Source organism: Terrapene carolina, unplaced genomic scaffold (genome assembly GCF_002925995.2).
Source record: "Terrapene carolina triunguis isolate 2854851 unplaced genomic scaffold, T_m_triunguis-2.0 Scaffold951, whole genome shotgun sequence".
NCBI lineage: Eukaryota > Metazoa > Chordata > Testudines > Emydidae > Terrapene > Terrapene triunguis.
In genome coordinates this window covers 8,197,424-8,203,423 of record NW_020665302.1, presented here as the reverse complement: position 1 = coordinate 8,203,423, position 6,000 = coordinate 8,197,424, and positions in this window count along the sequence as shown.

Sequence of the window (6,000 nt, the reverse complement as noted above, 5' to 3'; positions counted from 1 at the left end):
CTCAGGTCAGAAGTGGTTGAAGTATTGTGGATATGGCTTGCTCAGTTCTAGATGGAAGAGAGGATGGAGTGCATTGTGCCACTCCAATGGTACCCTGTACTAGATAACTTGTGTACAAAAGGGCAGTATGAAGGAGGCCTGGATTCTTTACTTGCCAGCAAGACACTGCTATAGGTTGGCCTGGTTCAAGGGAAAATCCTCCAGGGAGAACACAATAATATAATCTTATCTATGGTCATAGAACCCATAAGATTATTTTTCCTTCTTCTGGGTTTTGTCAAAAACTTCTGGTGGTCCTGGCCACCTCCAGGTTCTCTCTTTTTTGTTTGTTTTGTTTTTTGTTTTGTTATAAAGGTAAGTAATGGTCACTGGCACAACTTGCTTGCTTGTCTTTTAGAATTGGTTCATATAATTGGAAGGAGCATGTATAATAGAGGAATCCTTTGACACTGCCAGAAAAGTAAATATCTCCATCTACATTTCAAATAGTTCTCTTAAAAATCAAACCACTTCATATTCATATATTCGATTAGATCTCAAGTAATGGTACATGTACCAGAAATGATGGTTCAAGCTTTTGTAGCTAGTAGTCTGAGCTGTCCCTACTTTAAGGACTGCTTTTGCAACTTTAGTTATATTGACTAGCACTCATTTATGCACACAGTTACTGGAGAATTAACTGAATAAGTGCAGTTTAACTTGACTAATGGTTGCAGAATTGGGCCTTTAATGGTCAGCTGCTGTGGAGAACACAAGTACCCTACCAATGCCTGTTTCCTGTCCTATCCAGTTATGAAGTTGGATACTCTTACATGTCATCGAGCTTGGATGACATGTAAGACACAGGAGCAGCCCAAGCTGCATCTCAAGTCAAAGCATGTTAAAGCAAATAGGTAGAATAAGCACTGTTTTGCACAGCTGAGGTCTTAGTCTGGTAAGCTGGTTGTATAACTTCCAACTTTCTGGAGAACTAGAGTTGCACCAAAAGGTTGGGATACACTGTATTGGATATAAACACGTTTATCCAACAAAACATTGATGGCTTGTCAGCATGAAGGAAAAAACTCCTTTATTTATCCAAATACTTATATTGTCATCACTGTAGCATCTGAGCTCATCCGTAGGGATTCTGTTCAGCATGATTGTCATTCAGCAGACCCTAAAGGAACACATCACAGCAGACTTCCAGACCAAATTAAATTGCACGAACAATACAGGAGACTTGCAATCTGTCTGAACAATAACAATCCTGCATCCATACTTTCATTTTGTTTTTCTAATGTATTTTTCTTCTGACAGCCCATCAACATTTAAAAACTATTACACTGTTACTGATGCTTGAGCCATTTGACAGCCACTTGAAAGAACCCCAGCAGATTTTGCTTCTTATTTTATTTGACCTGACTTAACTAGTTTCCTCTGTTGAAATATCATAGCTCAATCTGTAACTCCCAACATAGACTATGTCAGGAAGCACAATATGTGCGGTGTAGGCGAGTGCGGGTACTTAAGCTGTCAAGGGGAATCAATTATAGGAATTCTTGAATTGCGCATTGGATAAAAAACAGATGACCTCGCTTTACACGTGCAAGTGTGATGTAAGCTTTTTAATTTAAATCCAAAAATGTCCATAATCACAACGAACATTTGACACTAAATACTATAAATTGCCTAGGCATAGTGATTTTTGTACATTTGAAGTACTGCAGTCTCCTCTTTATTTTGGTGTGGAAAAGATGTGCAAATAAAAAAGTGAAACATTCCCATTCTGCAAACATTGCGTCCTCTGCATAGAACTCATGCAGATGTGGTCCCTTAAGAGAGAAAGAGAGGTTAAGGAAAAAGATTAGTTACCAGCTACTGGTGTTCTCCTAAAATATTGCTTTTGCTGTCCACAGTGGGTGTTGTGTGCCCTGCCATGTGACCACAGGAGCCATTGTAGTAAGGCAATTATCCATTAGAGGGGTGCCACTGATCTGGCACTGAGCAGGAATAAATTTAAGAAATACTGAATGTTGATGTGTTTTCTGTATGACTACAGTGGTTTATCTCCACAGGAGTCTCTTTGGAAACATTCAAGAAGGAAAAAAATGGCTTAAGATAAGCTAGCCCTCAGCAAACACTTGAGAGTTGTTCCTGTCTTGATCTCTTGCAGGACTGGTTTTCACCAGAAGGGTCAAAGCCTGGGGGGAGAGAAGAACTATAGCAAAGTTTAAAGTTCATGTTCGTTCTCTCTCAGCAGTTGTTGTTCAGGCACCTGCAGTGGGGGTCTCTAAATTAGGCCTGCCTAGGTTACCAACCTTTAGGTAAAACACCTGTGTGTGTAGATTGTTTTAAAATCCTTTTTTTCTTTTGCTTGTTTCCAACTGTTAAAATAAGTGGTACTTTTAAGAAGGCTGTCTGGTCACTGTAAGCTACTAGTCATAGTAGGAAGAATCACAGGGGCCTGAACTTGGTTGGAGCTGCAGGGTATGCACAGTGGATACACAGGATTCTATAGCCCAGGGCCCTATCTAAGAATGGAAGAATTGTGAAATTACACACTGAGATAGGTAAAGGCACTAAGACCTGAGGTGGGTATACTCAGGGTACATCTACACAGGGATTAAAAAACCTGTGGCTAGCCTGAGTCCACTGACTTGGGCTTGAGGGGCTCAGGCTCCAGGGCTGAATAACTGATGTATAGACATTCTGGCTCAGGCTGGAGCCCAAGCTCTAGGACCTTGTGAGGGTGGAGGGTCCCAGAGCTCATCTACATAGCAATGTTTAGCCCCACATCCTGAGTCAGGTGGCCCAGGCCAGCCGTGGCTGTGCGGCAGGTCTTTTATCCATTGTGTAGACATACCTTCTGAGATCAGAAAAGGGACAGAGGTGCAGCTAGCTCTGAAACTATGAAAGGGTGCATGCCTCTGTCCCTCAAATCCAGTATTCTAAATCCAAGAGTATAAAAGCCCTGCCTCCTACTGATCCCTGCCTTCATCTCTTTATGATGGCCCAAGTTGACAGAGAACCCAGTTCTCTGCACTAGTGTTTTTATTTTTAAATGACGGCTAGTGTTCTCTTTCAGAAAAGTTGCTAGTTAATAGTGAAGTTTACATAGTTAGTATAAATTTCCAACTGTTGGCATTTAAGTTTGACCATTACAACCTGATGTGAACAAAAATGCAAATAGTTAGCTAATTTGTTTAATGTTTAGCAAATGTAGGTCATTGTATTACTGGCCAAGCTTGTGAAGCCCCAAAAATACCTACCTTCAGCTAGTATGCCACTCTGGGTAAAATCAAGCAAGAGATCATTTTAGACAGGGGCGGCTCCAGGCACCAGCGCAGCAAGCGCGTGCGTGGGGTGGCAAGCCGTGGGGGCGGCCTGCCGGTCACTGTGAGGGCGGCAGACAGGCAGTCTTCGGCGGCATGCCTGCGGGAGGTCTGCCGGTCCCGTGGCTTCGGGATCACCCGCAGAAATGCCGCCAAATCCGCATGACCAGCGGACCGTTAGCAGGCGTGCCGCTGAAGGCCGCCTGACTGCCATGCTTGGGGCGGCAAAAAACATAGAGCCATCCCTGATTTTAGACGTGTCCATGAGCTTCTAAAGGAGAGGGGTCACATGCTTCATTGCATATATAGGCCAAGTTGTATTTCCAGCCAATAACTCTTGAATGCCGGATCCGATCAATTCCAAATTTCAGGAAATGTTCTAGGCCTCAATGGACAGAACCCTACTGATTTTAGGGAAAATCAGAAGAGGGAAATTGGGAGAATCAACGTAATAAGGATGGGGGAAGTGGGTAGGTATAGAGCCCCTGGCAAGAGGAAGAGGGGAAGGTTCCAGAACTAGAAGGGGATGGGAGAGTAGCACACAGGGAGCACGGAGGGCTGCAAGGAGCCTCCGTGTGTACAAAGAGCTTGGCCTAAAGAAGCAATGAAATATGCTGATTTATTATATTATAGTTGATAGGCAAATCATTAAGAGTAATGTCAAGGATCTTAGTTTGTCTCCCAATATCCCTCAGTGTTCTCAAAACACAAAAAAAGTCAAAGAAAATATATGTATTTTATTTTCAAAAGCTCCAAATGAAGATCTCATTGCAATTCTGAAAGTGGGGCCTGTGGACACATGAAAGAATCTTTGAGCCAACTGCAGCCTTTGTAAGTGAAAAGATGAGCAAATTGCCACCATCCCTTCCCCTCCATTCATAATTTGACAACTGTCCCTAAAAACAGAGAAGATTTGAAGGCAAATGTCTTTGGGGTGTGGTTTTCCAACTGGAGCTCTGAATTCTATATATTATCTCTTTCAATGTAACTAAACAGCAAGCTCAAACCATCGATTACAGCTTAAAATCACATATACACAAATAAAATTCCTGTCAAATAAGTTTAAAATTCAAGATGAGGAAGCCCAGATCCATCACTTTAAGAACCAACACTAATAAAAATAGCCTTTTTTAAAGGGAACGTTTTCTACAGAGGAACTCCCCTGCCTAGTGCATTCTCTCTTTCAAGGCCTGATATTTTAGTTACCTTCCTTTGGCTGAAAGGGGTTTGTGGCAAAGTACCTTCTTCTCCTCAGCAGGCTCAGTCCTTTTTAGCCTTGGAGACACAGGCTTGGGCAAGGCAAATCCTTGCAGGTAGCACAGGGTTTGGCTATTCCTTTTTTCAGTCAGCCCCTTGTGCTTGTTTATCTTCCCTTCTGGGGACAGAGTGCAGCCTTCCTTGCAGGAAGGGTTCAGAGCCTTGCTGCTCCTAACTTCCTGGCAGCTTCCCTGGTTCTCTCACTCTCTCTTCCCCGCCCTTCCACGCCAGGGAGGGTTTAAAAAGGTCCCAAGCAGTTGGAGCCAGCTGAACCTAATTAGTTCCCTAGTAAGCCCTTGCCCAGCTGAACCTTATTTCCCCATGGTTCTCTCCCCTCAGTGGCTTGGGAGCGGCCTTTTTAACCCCCTGGGACTGATTACTACCCCCTTTGTAGCTGTTTGCCCTGGGTTTGCCACAGGGTTAAACATGATTCCTCTGAGGACTATCAGTGGTGCTCTGTGACCATAGAGCAGGGTTGTTGCAGTGACACAAGGTGCTTTCTCTACCCCAGAAAAGGAGTATGCTGCTTCTGGAGGTCTTCTAGTCCAAGTAGCAAGGGAAGAGGTTGGTGTTTTGGTTGGGGAAAGGGATGTTAAATTATTTTATGTTTAGTTCTTTCTTACAATGTCAGGAGTGTTAAGAAAGGGCAGTAGTATCCCCAAAAGTTCAAAAATTATATTTTGGTCTTGCAATGGCCTAAGGGCCAGCAAACAATTTTGGTCAAATTCAACCCATTTTTACTGCTGAAGTTAATTCACTTCATTTGCCATTGTTGTCTTGGTCATATAAAGCATACTTTAAAAATATTCAAACACAAATTAACATGAATAACTGATTTTAGACTCAAGCTATAGCCCTTGCAAAATACTGAATATTTCTTTGCCTAATCTGACAAACCAAACAGGACACAACTGCTAATTCAGAAAGAATTAAATAAAGTAACATGTAGGATGTCACTGAGTTCTCCAAGACAGGAATAACCACACCCACTCAGAAAAAGAACATCTTAAATATATACAGTACCAAAATCGTGATTCTGAATAAAAAGGCAGCTAATAATATCTAAACTTCTTGTACAGTCTTTTGCAAGATTCCTTGTACATAATCTGACACTGCTCATCGTGATGGTTTTACCTACATTGTGAACAAAGCACCAATATTGTTCGTTTGTTCTTTTCATGCTTGCCATCACATACATCAGGTTATAGTGTAGAGATAATTATGCTTGTTGGAATTTTTGGATTAATTCTCTAAAGAGGTTCCAGCTTCTTTCTTTTAAAGTAATCAGTCATGTTAAGCTATGACTTTGTTTTTGTACTCTGTCATAAACACCAGCAAATAAAACAGATTATTATGTATAAGTTCTTAGAAAAATGATTTGCCAGTGCCAGACTACATAATTAAAAACAAAAAGGCTTATCTCCTTTAG